The 16,514-nt window shown below is 42.8% G+C and overlaps 1 protein-coding gene across 3 annotated transcripts in view; it reads left to right on the top strand.

The window, feature by feature from the left end:
• Positions 1-16,514, top strand: part of CNKSR3 (CNKSR family member 3) — a 108,111-nt gene that overhangs the window by 37,491 nt on the left and 54,106 nt on the right. The window contains exon 1 of one of the 3 annotated variants that reach the window (XM_037819882.1): positions 7,976-8,178. The exons of the other annotated variants lie outside the window; for them this stretch is intronic. The gene's annotated coding sequence lies outside the window, so the exon portion shown is untranslated. Of the gene's footprint in view, positions 1-7,975; positions 8,179-16,514 lie in introns of those variants that run through there. 3 annotated transcript variants of the gene reach the window in all.

Here is a 16,514-nt window from a genome sequence, read left to right as displayed (position 1 = left end):
GAAAAATAGGGTGGGATGGGGGGATGATTTGGGTGTTCTTTTCTACTTTTATTTTTTATTCTTATTCTTATTCTTTCTGAGGTAAGGAAAATGTTCAAGAAAAGATTGGGGTGATGGATGCACAACTATATGATGATACTGTGAACAGTTGATTGTACACCATGGATGATTGTATGGTGTGTGAATTTATCTCAATAAAACTGAATTAAAAACAATGCAGGGATTGGGCTTATGGGGACAAGGGTCCCCATTCCAGCCCTCCAGGAACTCTGCTCCACCAGCAGTGTGGGTCACACACATAAATAAAAATACCTGGATCAGTGGTGGCAGGAAGAAGAGATGATTCTCCCTGCTGGGGGTGGGTGGTGTATGTGGTTGGAGTCCAGAGAAGGCCTCTTCGAGGAGGAGAAACTTGAGGGGAGTCTTGAAAGATCGGGAGGAGTTCGCCACATCAGATAGGAGCGCCGTGGACATTGTAGGCAGAAGAAGAGCAAATGCAAAAGGCACCTAACTGAGTGTGGCTGAGAGGTTGGATTTAAGTAGCCAGACGGGCAGGAGAGGAGCTTGGCCAGTAAGCCTGGGGCTAGTTTTGGGAGGGCTTCCTTGACAATATGTCATTCTTACTTCCTTTGCCTGCTTTAGTCTTCTTCCCAGTATGTCCACCTCACCTGTTTGAGGTTTGCTTGTTTGTTGCCTGTCTTCCCTGGTTAGGGTGGAATCTGGGAGAGCGGAACTTTTTCAGGCATAGTATATCCCCAGTGCCCCGAACCATGTCTGTTGTTAAGGAATGTTAGGGAGTTTGGACTTCATCCTCGGAGTTATGGGAAACCATGGAAGGGTTTAACTGGGGGAGTAGCATGAATATATTTGGATGTTAGGGAGAGCAGTGTGAATGCCCAAGAATTGCCAATGACCAATCTTTGGGAAGGAAACTCTCGGTGCTTATTGAGAGGAAGGGAAGGTAGCTCCTGGGGCTACTGTGGATGGGCCTAAGCTTTGCTGACCTAGTTAATAGCCAATAGCTAGTGTCTTTCTTGAATAGAATATGGGTTTTGAAACTGTACTAAAAAAATTGTAGAGAAGTTTTGAGAATTTTAATTTTTTTACTCCCCAAAGCCAATTGCCCAAGTATTCCATTATAAGTAATGATGTTATAGTAACTTTCTTCTGATGCTTCAAAAATTTTAACAGATTGTCTTGCTTTGAAGTGTGTTGAAATAAAGAATTCTTTATGCAAAATAGGTTTTATTAGGCTCTTAAATTATTTGTCTTCCGTGGGGACTGTTGTGTTGACCTCATAGCCATTTGTGTCTTACAGTTAGATTGTTTGCAGAGTTAGAGAAGATAAGAAAGTGGGAATTCTGCAGTTCTTCTAAGAGAAACTATGCGATATATCTTCCAGTTTTCTGGATTCCATGAGAGAATGAACTGTTTCACATTAATGAGATTTCCTGACTTCTGAACCTCATCCCTGGACCTGGATATTTTTTCTTTTTTCCTCTGATTATGGAGGGAAATTTTTCTAAAGCCAATTATTTACTTTCTTGTGCTCATGCACAGAGTGCTTTCAACATGAGTTAAAAATGTCTTCATTCCTCATTTATGAGAGAATGAATTATGCATAATTATTGAAGTGTGTGGTTCCTGTAAAGATAGGATCTATTGATATTTACTTGGCTACCTTGCAGAAGAACCCCAGAACGCCATGTTTTTAAAGTTAGGTGTCTTGGTTTCCAGTTAGCTAGTGGGGCATAACCACTTAGACTTCTCTTAAATTTATTCAACTTGTCTCTCTTGAAGGCAGGGAAACAAAATAATGTATTTGCTTTCTGAAGTGAGAGTAAGTAGGCTTTGGGTGAGGGTTTGTCTGACAAGCGTGTCAGGGAATGTCCTTTATTGCTTAAGTTGCTTAAGTTTCATCTTTAACATTCCAAAGAAAGAAGACTCATTTTATATTTTTCAAGTCTTCTAGCATTGAACCATCCATATCTGGAAAAAAAAAAAAAAAAAAAGGTTATAATATTATTACTTCCACTGGCAGTGCTCCTGAGTTTGCAGAGGGAAAACAGATTCTGTTTGCCCAGGGGCCTTTGGCTTACCTCTGGGTTCCCAGCTGCATGAGGTGAAGTCTCTGGAGGTGTTACTGTACTAAAGGTTTCTTTTCATCATCTTTGACAACAGCGATTATTTATCGGGCACCTACCATGTGTAAGGCATTGTGAACAACATGAGGAAATAACTTCTTCCGAGAAATGTCAGTTCTGGTCTGGAAGAGGTGTTGGGAAGAAGAAGCAATTGGTAGTTCCTGGAATTTGCCAGAAGGTGCAGCAGCAGAGCAGTTCAGCCCCAGGGCTGTGCATGATTCAGTGAGAATCCTCCTATCTCAGAAGACTGACCTTTGACTGAGGATGCAGATTCCAAGGTAACTGAGATGGAGCTGGGAGGATGGAGGAGTCCCCAGGGACAGATTCAGCCCTGTCCATCAGTGAGGTGGCCCAGTGTGGCCACACCACCAGACCTCAGCTAAAGCTTATCTGCACAAGCCGGGTGGGTGGATGGATGGCAAAGGCTGCAGGGTTTGGCAGGTCGGGGTGGGGGTGGGGGGAGGAGTGGTCACTTCCACTTGGGGAGGGGGTGGTTTGTGAAAGCTTCTTGAAGGAGGTGGGATTATTGCAATATCTTGACTAATGAGCACAACTGCCAGATTGGAGGAGATGAGGGAGGGCTGCCCAAGGGAACTGTGCCCAGGAGTGGGGGAAGGAAAAGTGCCTGGTGTGTGTTGTAACACCGCTATGCTCACTTCTTGGAGCACTTGTTAATTCCCCTGGCTTTTCCTCCTGAACCTCCCAGTGGAAAGACAATAGGTTCTGGAGGTGGACAAACCTGGATCTCAAGACTTGTTCTCCCACTCTCTGCTTGTGACATCTTTGGCACTTTACTTCCTCCATATCCGTTTCCTCATGTGTGAAAGAAAGGTAAATAAAGACTGATCTCGTGGATTCTTTGGAAGAATAAAGGAGATTTATATATATCTACATCTATAGAAACATAGTATATGCTGAGTAAACAGTCTTTTCCTTGGGCCAGCCCTTGCTTCAAGCCTCAGTGGGGAGCCCCCTGGCTGCCCACAGGCTGTGCCCACTTGCTGACTCACCTGCTGCTGTCATCTCAGCAGGTCTACAGGAAACGCATGACTTCATCTTCTTCCTACACCTCTCCTCTCCCTTTTCAAGTCCATTTGCCTTTCATGTCCCCATTTATTATTGGCTGTAGAGTTTGCATGCTTACGCTCAACTTGTTTCAAATCCTTGGCATCATCTTTGATGAACTCTCGCCTTTCATGAGACAGGCTTAGTCCGTGACCTCATCCTGTCCATTTCCTCCTCCTGTAACACCTAACTCCACACCTGCTTGGGGCTCACGTCACTGGACATGTGGGTGGCTCAGCAGTCTTTCCGAGGGCATCTCTGACTTGAGCCATCCCCCACCCATCATAGCCATTCTTCAGATATCCTCACACTCATCTCTCCTTAATTTGGCTGTATCTTTCTTTTTTTAAAAAAAAAAATCAGTTTTATTGAGATATATTCACATACCATACAGTTATCCATGGTGTACAATCAACTGTTCACAGTACCATCATATAGTTGCACCACAATCATCACCGCAATCAATTTTTGAACATTTTCTGGCTGTATCTTTCTCATCTAACCTTGTATTTTAGTTTCCCAGCTGCTAAAACTAATACCCTATAGCAGGTTGGCTTCACAACAGGAATGTATTGGCTCACAGTTTCAGAGGCTGGAAGGCTTACTTCCTCCTGGGGTCGGTATCTTCTGGTTGGCCGGCAATCTCTGGGTTTCCTTGGCTTTTCCATCACAAGGCAATGAACATAGTGGCATCTTCTCCTTTCTCTTCCGTGTTCCCTTGACTTCCAGTTTTTGTGTGCTCCCTGTGGCTTCTCTCTATGGCCCTCTCTATAAGGTCTCCAGTAATAGGATTAAGACCCATCCTGATTCAGTTGGGCCACATCTTAATTAAAAATAACAACTTCCAAAAGGTACTATTTATGGTGGGTTCACACTCACAGGAATGGATTAAGAATATGTTTCTTTTCTGGGGGTACACAGATCCAGGCTGCTACAGCTTGTTTTCCATTAGTTTTGAGCATAATAATAGCTAGTATTAATTTATGTTTATTGTGTGCCACATGTATCTAAGGACTTTATCTCAACCCATTTTCTTTATAACAACCCTGTAAGGTAGCTATTATCATTGTTATTGCCATTTTGAAGCGGAGGATACTGAGGCACAGACAAATTAAGTGATAACTCAAGAATGCACAGTTAGTCAGAGTTGGAACCCAGATATCCTAGCTCCAGAGCCCATCCTCTGAAGTTCTGCTCTGTCTCCATTGCCTTCCACCCAACATAGCTCCTAGAGGGTAGGGACCGTGCCGTTCCTCACTGCTCCCCACACTCTGGGTCTAGCCTTGACATACAGTAGGTGCTCACTAAGTGTTTTCTTTGACAGTGTCTCTATCTTTTTCTTTATCTCCTCTGTGCCCTTGTTCATGACATCCTTGGTCAGCATCAGGGCAAGAGGTCTCAGTCACTTAGCAGCTACCTGACCTTGGCCAGGTCCCTTCATGTAAGCCATAGTTTTACCCTATAAAATGGGGAAAAACATTTCAGCCTCTCATGGCATTGATATGAAGAATCAATGAAACAGTGAGTGTTCAATGCCTTCGTTCTGTGTTTATTGAACACAGTCAACAAATATTTGCTCTTGTAAGGAGTTGTGTCTAATGCCCTGTCCCAACTCTTTCATTCAACTTTTGTTCATTCTTTTAGGCCTTTTTCAGTTTCTATGTACTCTGCACCACTGTCTGACTTCTGCTCACAGAAAACTAAATTTTGTTGCTGATGGACTGTTTAGGTGCTATGTGACTATGAGCAAGTTACTAAATTTTGCGAGTCTCGGGTCTCCGTTGGAACATGGTGATAACAAAGGAGTCTTCATGGATTAAATAAGTGATGTAAGCACTTAGTAGACTTTAGTTTTCTTGCCTTCTTTCTACATGCATCACCAACTAATCCCTCACTGACCAGCAGGGCTTCTGTAAAGCTTTTTGATAGACTCAATTATCTAACTTTTTTTGCATGTGTGGTAACATATATATAACGTAAAATTTCCCTTTTAACCACTTTTAAGTGTACAATTCCATGGCATTAATTACATTCGCTATGTTGTTCTACCATCACCACCATCCATTACTAAAACTTAATTTTGTCACCCTAAATGGGAACCCTGTATCCATTAAGCAATAACTTCCCTCCTCTTCCTCTTCCCAGATCTTTTCTGTTTGTGTGAACTTGCTTATTCTAGATATTTCCTGTAAGTGGGCTCATACAATCCTTTCGTGTGTGGCTCATTTCACTTAGCCTAATGTCTTGAAGGCTTATCCATGTTGTAGCATGTATCGGAATGTTCTAGTTTGCTAATGCTGCTGGAATGCAGAACACCAGAGATGGATTGGCTTTTATAAAAAGGGGGTTTATTTGGTTACACAGTTACAGTCTTAAGGCCATAAAATGTCCAAGATAACACATCAGCAATCGGGTACCTTCACTGGAGGATGGCTAATGGTGTCCGGAAAACCTCTGTTAGCTGGGAAGGCACGTGGCTGGCGTCTGCTCCAAAGTTCTGGTTTCAAAATGGCTTTCTCCCAGGACGTTCCTCTCTAGGCTGCAGTTCCTCAAAAATGTCACTCTTAGTTGCACTTGGGTTATTTGTCTTCTCTTAGCTTTTCTGGAGCAAAAGTCTGTTTTCAACAGCCATCTTCAGACTGTCTCTCATCTGCAGCTCCTGTGCTTTCTTCAAAGTGTCCCTCTTGGCTGTAACTCCTCTTCAAAACATCACTCACAGCTGCACTGCACTCCTTCTCTTTGAGTCAGCTCATTTATATGGCTCCAATGATCAAGGCCCACCCTGAATGGGTGGGGACATGCCTCCATAGGAATATCTCATCAGAGTCATCACCCACAGCTGGGTGGGGCACATTCCAAGCAAATCTAATCAGCACCAAAATGTCTACATCAAAGATAATGGTGTTTGGGGGACACAATACATTCAAACTGGCACACAGAACTTTCATTTTGATGGCTAAAAAATATTCCATTGCATGTATGTACTATACTTTGTTTATCCATTCATCTGTTGATGAACATTTGGGTTATTCTCACCTTTTGACTAATGTGAATAATGCTGCTGTAAACATTAGTGTGCAATTAATTGCTGCAGTCTCTGAGTTCAGTTCTTTGGCTGTATATCTAGAAGTGGAATTCCGGGGTCATACAGTAATTCTATGTTTGAGGAACCACCAATCATGTATTGTGCTGGTTTGTATCTATTATGCCCCCCAGAAAAAGCCATAATCTTTAATGCAATCTTGTGGAGGCAGACATGTTAGTGTGGATTAGGTTGGAACCTATTGGTTCAGAATTTCTGTGGAGGTGTGGCCACACCCATGCAGCGTGGGCCTTGATTAGTTTACTAGAGCCTTACATAAGCTCAGACATAAGGAGCTCATGGCTGTAGCTGAGTAAAACATTTTGAAGACGGCTATTGGAAGCTGATGCAGACATTTTGGAGAATGCCATTTTGAAACAGAACCTGGGAGCAAGCAGGTGCCAGCCACGTGCCTTCCCAGCTAACAGAGGGTTTCCGGATGCCAATGGCCTTTCTCCAGTGAAGGTACCCTCTGTCGATAGACATGTTATAGCCTTAAGACTATAAGTGTGTAACCAAATAAACCCCCATTTTTAAAAGCCGATCCATTTCTGGTGTTTTGCGAAAAGGCAGCATTAGCAAACCGCAACAAGTACCTAACTTTTAGTTGTTTGGAAGTTACAAAAGAAGACAGGAAGGCCTCTATTTGGTGGAGTTAGACTGGGTTGCAGTCAATCTAGGAGGTTGTAGAGCCCCTGCTGTGCACCCTTTTGCCTTTGTGAAATGCTTAGTGATTTAGTTCTAAATATGGCCAAGTCTTATACTGTGTAACAAAATGTTGACCCTCTCTGAACTCATTCATTTGACAAATAATAATTCCTGAGTGCCAAGTCTGGGCCAACAGCTGTCCTAGGTCTCGAGGATTCAATGGCGAGCAAAGAACAACTGGTCCCTACCTTCGTGGAGCATTGTCCTGTGACGAAACACATCAGCCATGCGACTATTAAATCACAAAGCAAGACAGGCCATGAAGGGAGGATAAAGGGTGCCAGGAGATACATAAGAATGGGAATTTAGTGTTGAGGGTTGGGGCAATATTCCCTGTGAAAAGAATGCTTGGGCTGAGATCTGAGGGTGGAGAGAAGAAATCAGGTGAAGAGGCAGAGGAATCCCTTCGAGGTTAACACTCATGCTTTTTCTTTTAACATAATATGCTCTTTAGTATTTTATTAAGCTTGGATGATGACAGATCATAATTAGTCTTAAAACCCGGAGGTACTCAAATATGCTGTCACTGCCTGTTTTTACCCAACACGTGTATAAATAGCATGTGTGTTGGGCTGGGCGAGCGATGCTGAACTGTATTTCAGCACAACCCAAGCATTGTGTTTTTTTGTTACACTCAGAGCCAGTTCTGTCGGTAAGGCCCATCCAGCACCTTCTCCTATTATGGATGGTGTTGGCATTGTCTGGGCTTGCCGATCGAGGGCAGGTGCTCCTCATTTTAATTTGTCTTATGTATATTTGCTCTGAAAGATGTTTTTGTTGAAACTTGAAGAGCCAGGTGCCTGAAGCCAGCGTATGGGCAGGCTTATTGGAAATCTGCTGAACACGATTTGTTAACACCGAGAAGGGACACATCTCAGCCATGTGTCATAGTTGCCCCAACTAAGAGAGCTGTTCATGGATTTGTCCTTTAAACCCCCGGTACGTTATTGCTGTGGAACTCATGTTCTGACCTTCTCTTCCAGGGGTGGTATTTCCTGAAACATTATGGCAAGGTCTTCAGAGCGAGGAGGATGAGGTGGCATGACAGGTGATTGAAAAGGTTCTCAGGACATGGCATTGAATAACAGCCTTACCGAGTTGTTGCATCTGTTCAGTCTGTCTGACTCGGTTACGGAAAGCATGCGTTTGTAGCCAGCATTTCTTCAACATCTGTCACTTGTAAACTTTCCTTTTAACCTGTAGATGCAGGCTCTGGGAGACAATGATCTCTAGCTAACTTGGCTTTGTTTTTGTTATATTTATGTGTATGATGTTTTTTATTTGTGACAAATGATACTCATTTCATATTTATAGCAATTGAATTTGATGAAATTAAAACGTGAGTTGAATTTTAGAAATCAAGTAAAAAATAATAAAATGGACAGATGTGATGAAATCATGAAGGTGGTACTTGAGGGAGCAAAGTTTGAGAATGAAACTTTGGTGTAATCTGGATTTTCCCCCACTGTCTGGCATTTGGTTTCTGAGGACCTGTTTCAAATTTGAATGTTAAAATCTGATAGCACATTGAGATACAGCATCACATACACTGGGATGACCACAATCAAAAAAGATGGAAAATAACAAGTGTTGGCGAGGATGTGGACAAGCTAGAACCCTTATATGTTGCTGGTGGGAATGTAAAATGGTGCAGTCACTTTGGAAAACAGTTTGGAGATTCCTGAAAAAAGATAAACATAGGCTTGCCATATGATCCAGCAGTTGCGAGAGAAGTGAAAACACACGTTCACATAAATACTTGTACCCAAATGATCATAGCAGCATTATCCATAATAGCCCCAAAGTGGAAACAACCCCAATGCCCATCAACTGTGTTATATCCATTCAATGGACTATTGACCATAAAAAAGTATGAAGGTCTGATGCATGTTACAACATGAATGAACCTTGAAAACATTATGTGAAGTGAAAGAAGCTAAACACAAAAGGCCATGCATTGTATGATTCCTTTTTTATATGAAATGCTCAGAATAGGCAAATACATAGAGAGGGAAAGTAGATGAGTGGTGGCAGGAGCTGGGGCGAGATGGTAGAGTGTAGAATGCCTGCTAGTGGGTACAGGATTTCTTGCAGGAGTGATGGGAATTAGATCATGGAATTAGATAGTGGTGGTGATTGTACAATCTTGTGAATATACTAGACATCAATGAATTGTATACTTGAAAAGTGTAACTTTTATGGTATGTGAATTACAACTGAATTTTAAAAAATTGGATAGCATTAAAATATGTCCTAGGAGGCTTTAAGTGGAGGTGTTGACTACTGCTCCTGATGAAACGGGACTTGTGTCATTGCCTTTTATTTGGATGACAGTTTTCCCTCTGGGGCCCATGTGACCTCTGGAGCCAGAATACTAATGCAGACTGAAACATGGGTAAATGTAAACTGCCTTGCAGAGCATAGCATTACATTTTTATCCTCACAGTAGCACTCTGAGATGGGTGGAGTGAACACTTGCTCATATATTGTGGGGAGGGCAGGGGGATAAAACTTAGAAAAGTTGAATGGTAGACTGGGAACTTGAACCTGTGCCTTTATACTATACTTTCTACCACAACTTACCAACAAATTTTCACACACTTGAGAGGAAGCTTCCTAAGGTGAGAGCTGCAGAATGGTGTTGAAGATGAGAAAGGTCATTCTTGCCAGATGAATGGACTCGCCTATGGATTTACTGTACCTTTTCATTGATGCCACTATAATAATGCACTCAAGATGGTTTAATAGTAATAATAAAATACTGCAAACAGTGTCTCATGTTATTTTAGTTTAAAGCAGAGGGAACTGAGAGCTAGAGGTTAAGTGATTGACCCTAGTCATTTAGGAAACTGGGCAGTTGAGCTGGATCTTAAACTCAGGTTGTCTGGTGCCATGTCTACTGTATTTTTATTCATCTATACTGCCCTCCTATTGTTTGGTATGTGTGGATCTGTTCATTCTTCTGGCATTCGACAGTTACTGAGTACCTCCTGTGAGCAAGAATCTCTTCTAGAAGCTGGCGATATGAAGACAGACAAGGTCCCTAAAACTCTTATGGTGCATATGATTTAGAGGGAGGAGAGAGACAGGAAGTCAGCCATTAACCTAATAGATGAGGTAATTTCAAGTTGTGGTACAGTAAGAAGAAAATGAAAGATGGTATGAAAGAAATGGCTGTGACCCAGCGATGGTTTTTTTCATGGATAGGGCATGCCTCTCTGAGTGGTGACATTTGAACTGATGTCAGAATGACCTGAAAAAGCCAGCTGTGTGAAGAGGTGGTGGAAATTTCTAGATAGATGATCGTCCTGCGTAAAGACCCTGAGATGAACGTACCCTCGGCATTTCCTCTGTTCCTCACAGTTCAAATTCTCAGACCTGAGTTCAGTTCATTGTTCTGGTCCTCTTCTGGGTACACACTGGTCGTTTTCCACTTTTGGGCCATGTCTAAATACCAAATTAAATCCTTCTTTTTCAATAGATAAATACCCTTCTAGATATATGTCTTGCTTTTTTGTTTCAAGGGCTATAGCTCATGCATAATCATGCCAATGGGTTGCCTTAAGAATCTGACCTGTGGTTTGAGCTGGGTGACTCAGCAGTTATGAGGATTAGAGGAATAAGATGGCACCTCCCATTCTCGTCCCCTTTTGGGGCCACCTGTTGACCATAAGCTTCCTGAGAACCCCTTGACATGCTTCTAAGCCCGCCATTTAAGAATGCTATTGAGCAACTTTTAGTTGATGTGTCATTACTGGCTAGATGAACGTATCTCAGTTGGCTTACATGGAATTAACTCTTTGTTTTGGGGAAAAGTTCATTCTTTTCGAACCCCAAGGTGGAAAGCTTTTGTTTTTACAGGCAAAAGGACGGATAGACGTGATTCAAGTTAATTATCTGTGAGTTCTGGGGATGTTTGGGGAGGATGGGTCAGAGGTTCAGTGAAAAAGTGTTAGTAGCTGTTGTTTCCCTAATGGGTGAGTCTTGATCATGTTGTCAAGGTCATGCAGCAGCGTAGCCATCTAGTCTGCATTTCCTCTTCCCAGCAGCTTTGCCCTCCCTCTCCGCCTTCTGCCCAGCTACCTGCCTCCTGCATCCCTCCCCATCTGTTCTCTCTTGGGCTAGCACTTCTCCATAGAGCAGTGTCCCCACCTTTTCTTCTCCTCTGTAAAAAAAAAAATGACTAGTGGAGGAGGCAAGCTCAGCCTTTCTTCTCTTTCCTTTCTCTCCCTTTACCTGCAAAAATTTACTTTCAGGGAACGCTTTCTTCTTCCCCTGAAGCCCAAGCCTGGGCCTCAGCAAGGGGAGGGGGATGAACCCTCAAACTTTATAGTATTTCCATGTTTTTGCCGGCATTGCTGCTTTTGCTTGTGCATGTTTCTCTCAGGCAGGTGCTTCCTTTGTTTTTATTTGTATGGTAAGGCACAAGTCAGTACATGAGCTGAGGGATCCAGGCTGTTCTCTCCTTAGCAATCCCAGTGCAGAAGGGGATTTTGTTTCTGTAGTCCTTAGGATGTGCAGGTAGGTGTTGAGCTGAGCTGACGATCTACTTATCATTTTCTCTGTCTTTTTCTGCCATCTGAAGTGCACATAGAAGACTTGATATGTACAGTCTAACATTCCATATTTTTATTTGGTCCCAAAAAGTTATAACTTGGCTTTTTCTAAAGTTAAGCTTTTGGAAAATAGATTTGGGGAAAATAGGTAGGGAGTTTAGTGAATTCTGTGAGCCTTTAATCCTTTCAGCATATCAGTTTTACCAGGTGTGTCACTATCCTCTTACCATCTCCACTGGCCTAAAGGCCCAGCTTCTAGAGCCACATTCAGCAGTGAAAGAGCTAGAAAGGGATTCTATCCAGATTTCCTGGAAAATCTACAAAGAGTCCTCACCTGTATTTTAGAGTGAAACTTGGGAGACTAACCCCTCACAAACTGTTTTTTTATTAAATGTCTTTCAGTTGAAAGTATTTTCTAGTCTGGCCTATCGGGGTGGGAGAGCCATTTGTATTTACCTGGCCATTATAACTTGTGATGGCAGTCATAGACAGTAAATCAAGCCAGAGTAAATAACTTACACAGTTTCCTGTTGTATAAAATGTACTTTCCTTGGATCAGTTAGAGGCATCCTGTGAACATTCCGTGTAGGAGGAGGAGAGCATGCTGCGTGAAGAGTAAGGACAGACTGCTGGAGGCGGGTGATTCTTGGGTGACTTGTGCCCCACGTGGCCTGGGGCAAGTCGCCTCCTCTGGGTGTCTCCTGGGGGTGTTAGGAAGAGTAAGGGGTCTATATCCATTAGGTCTTGGAAACGTGCTCGCCATGAGGTGACATTTAACAGTTTGCTATTATTATATGTGTAATTTATCCATTCGTTTTCCCCAAATCTCATTTACACTACTGAATTTTATGTCACAGAAAACTTGATTTCTTTTTAACCACAGTATTTGGTACCATAGTTGGTACAATATCAACCCTACTTTAGTTTTTGTTAAAGATGCAATAGAAATAAAAAAATTTTTAAAAAAAGGGCTTATAAATTGCTTTAAGCCACCAATTTTGCAGATCTGGAGACCAAAATTCTCCTATTGATTCACTGGATACAGGCCTCGTTGAGTTTTCTCACCCGCACCCCTTCCCACACGGTGATTATCCTCTTGAGAGATGCTGGTGGCTTGGGCTTCATGGCTCATTTAGGCCTTTGACATTCTTTAGTGTCCCTTTTTAATCTATGCTTTGAAGATCATGTCAGTGTGAATGTTTCCACATGTAGAAGTGTTTCTTTTGAATGGGTCAGAAAGCTCTTTTGACGCTGTCCCGGCTGCTCCCCCGCCACCTGTGGGAAGGCCAGCAGAGCAGAGTGGCTCTTTGAGATTTAATGATGAGGAAACCAGTCACAGGAAGGCTGGTGGCTGTGTCTCCTGACAGGCAAGCCCCCCTGCTGAACCCAGCACCAGGCCTGGTTTCTGTAAATCAAATGCAGTATACCCAGAACTGTGTTTTGTTAGGTACGATACAAAAATGAGGTGTGCAATAATGCTTTAACGTTCCGCTCAAATCCTGTTTGATGATACAAAGCATTAACCTCAAAAGTACTACGTTTCACATGCCAGTTGCTATATCCAGATAGTGCCAATTATCTGCCCTGTTGGTGAGAGCTGGCTTTGAGATGAGTTTTTCTGTTCATTGGGGTTGGGGATAAAGGTGGTGTCTTATTAATTTGGAGATGGGAAGAAGAAGGTAGTGACCTCCAGAAGCATAGAAATACAGCATTGGCTGGACCCTAGGGTCAGCTTGTCCAGCCCCTGCTTTTTCCACATTGGCAAATAGGTGAAGTGATCTGCTCAAGGTCGCAAACTGTTACGGATTGAATCGTGTCCCCCAGAAAGACATGTTCAAGTTCTAACCCCCAGGGGCCCGTGAATGTGATCCTATTTGGAAACAGCATCTTTGAAGAACAGAGGAGCCCTTAATCCAATCTGACTGGTGTATTTTAAGAAGGGGAGAGGAGACGTAGATACAAAGAGGGACAGCCATGTGAAGGCTAGGGAAGAGAACACCATGGCTTGCTGGCATGCCACCACCAGAAGCCAGAAGAGGCACGGAACGGATTCTTCCCTACAGGCTACGACTGAAGCATGGCCCTGCTAGCACCTTGATTTTGGACTTCTAGCCTCCAGAACTGTGAGATAGTATATTTTTGCTGTCTTAAGCCTTCCTCCCCCAACTCAGTTTGTTACACAAATCTGGAAACTAAGACACCTAGCTGGTAAGAATTAGAGCTGTGGTTAGATGTTCTTCCTCCACCCTGTAATTACAAAGGTGACTCTGTAAGATCGGAGGACACAGGAGAGTGATGTCAGTCATGTAGAATAGGTCATGGGGCATTTTGTGTTGGCATATAGAGTGTAGTTAAAAATGGAGTCTTCTGGAGAACGAGGAGAAAGCTTCACTTCAGGTATTCTGGTGACTAGAACTGATGTTCCAACAAGCCATAGCTATAGGAAACTTGTGTGAATTTTGTGTTGAAGAATCTAGAAGATTCTTCCTCTGCCATGCTGCCAGCTATGAAGGCTGGTACTCTCTCTCTCTAGTTCCCCATTATGAATATCCACTGCAAGTATCATAGGGACATATGAGTGAATGAAAGAAAGGTGATGTCTTAGTTTGCTGGGGCTCCTATAACAAATAAGGCTGGTTGGCTTAAACAGCAAGGTTATATTGGCTCACAGTTTGGAGGCTAGAAGTCCAAAATCAAGGTATCAGCAGGAATAGCCTTTCTTTGAAATGTGTAGCTCTCTGGTTGTGGCTTCTTGGCCGTCTGTCTCCTCCTCACTCCTGCTCCTCTGGCTCAGACCTTGTCTGTGTCTCTATTTGGATTTCTTCTGCTTATAAGGACTTCAGTCATACCAGATTAAGGTCACCCTGGTTCAGTTTGGCCTCATCTTAATAGGATCTTCAGAAATCTCATTTACCCACAGGACCAGGGGTTAGAACTTGAGCATGTCTTATGGGGGACACAGTTCAATCCCTGACAGTGAGAAGGTGAGAGATGGACAGGCTCACTAAGAGGAATTCCAGTGGTTGGGGGGACATGGGAATCACACAGCCTCATCCATTTACAGCCCCTTCCCTTGTGGTCTTCAACCTCAAGTGGGCTTTTCCTTCTTTTTTTGTCTTTCATCAGCCAATATTTGAGTGCCTACTTTGAGCCAAGCAAAGCACGAGGTGTAATGGTGAATAAGCAAGATGTGTAATGGTCTTGCTCTATGTTTTAGAGATGGAGAGGGGCAAATTCAGGATAATGAGCAAATAAATAGCCACAAATGTGGTAAGACCTAGGAAGGAAGCAAACAGGACACGTAGAGAGTAGCAGGAATTGTTGGGCAACTTTATATGCTGTGATCCCCTGAGGGCTCCCTGCAGATGCAATATTTGAGAGAAGACTGACAGATAAGGAGGCAGGAATATTCCAGAAGGAACATCAGGGAAAGGCCTTGAGGGAGAAAGGAACTTGGGATGTTCAGAGAACCAGGTGAGACCAGTGTCTAGCAGAGTGGTTCAGGGAGACTGTGGTTTGAGATGAAGTGGAGAGGTTGACAGGAGCCAGATAGATCATTCTGGACTGGTTGTTTTATCCTAAGTGCAGTGGGAAACCACCAGGTCTTGGAGCAAGCGAGTGATATTTAAATGGTGTGTCAAGAAGGGTTTAGTGAACCTTGGAAACATAATGCTAAGTGAAAGAAACCAGTCACAAAAGATCATGTAGTATATGATTCCACTCATGTGAAATGTTCAGAGTAGGCAAATCCGTAAAGACAGAAAGCAGATTGGTGGGTGTTTAGGAGTGGGGGGAGGAGGGAATGGAGGTTGACTGCCTAATGGGGGAGGGGGTGTTGAAAATTGACTGTGGTGGTGGTTGTACAACTCTGTCACTATAGTAAAGCCCATTGAATTGTATACTTTGAGTGGATTGCATGATATGTGAATTGTATCTTTAAAGGTGCCTGACAAACCTGCCCCATTGTCCCAGGTAGCCATCCCCACTTGAGCAGCTGTTTTGGTCTCTCTTCAGAGCATCTCCCTCTGTCTCCATCTCCTACTTCAGCTGCTGATAATGTCAACTTCTTGCCATCAAATCTTCGAATTTCCCGAGCCTACCGTGGATCCTGTGTTCTCCTCCCAGAATTCTCTGACGTGGCTTTAAATCCTGACTCTGCCTTTGACTGGTTGCATGACTTCAGGCCAGCTTCTTAAAAACCTCCGTGAGAAGCCAAGTATAGAATTGCCTTATGATCCCACAATTCTGTTACTAGGTATATAGTGGGAAGAACTGAGAGCAGGGACAGGGATAGATATTTGTGCAGCGATGTTTATGGCGGAATTATTCACAATTGGCAATGGATGGAGGCGGTCCAAAGGTACATCAGCTGATGAGTGGAAGGGCAAACTGTGGTGTATACATATCATGGAATATTGTGTGGCTGCAGGAAGGAATGAAGTTGTGTGGCATGCAAAGAGGTGAATGAAACTTGAGGACATCATGTTGCGTGAAATAAACCAGAAACAAAAAGTCAATATTGTGTGGTCTCACTAATATGAACTAACTATAATAAGCAAACACTGATAATTAAATTTGAGAACATAGGTTACCAAGAGATAGAAAGTGGGCAGAGATTGGGCAATCGATGATTAAGGAGTACAGAATGTTCAGTAAGGTTCATTGTAAAGGTTCGGAAATGAATAGCACAATATTGTGTTGGTGGTCACACAATACTGTAAGTGTAATTAACAAAAAAGAGTGTGAGTATGGTTGAAAGAGGGAGCCTAGAGTTGTGTATATCACCAGAAGGAAAGCTAGAGGATAAAACCTGGGACTGTATAATTTAGTGAAACCCAGAGTGGACAATGATGGTGGTTAATTATATAAATACAAGAGAACAATAGGATGCTATATGGGAAAAAAATACAATTAATGAAACTATGGGAAAAATACAATTAATGAAACTAAAATATAGTT

This window comes from Choloepus didactylus, chromosome 2 (genome assembly GCF_015220235.1).
Source record: "Choloepus didactylus isolate mChoDid1 chromosome 2, mChoDid1.pri, whole genome shotgun sequence".
Lineage (NCBI taxonomy): Eukaryota > Metazoa > Chordata > Mammalia > Pilosa > Megalonychidae > Choloepus > Choloepus didactylus.
This window is presented reverse-complemented; position numbering and strand designations above follow the sequence as displayed.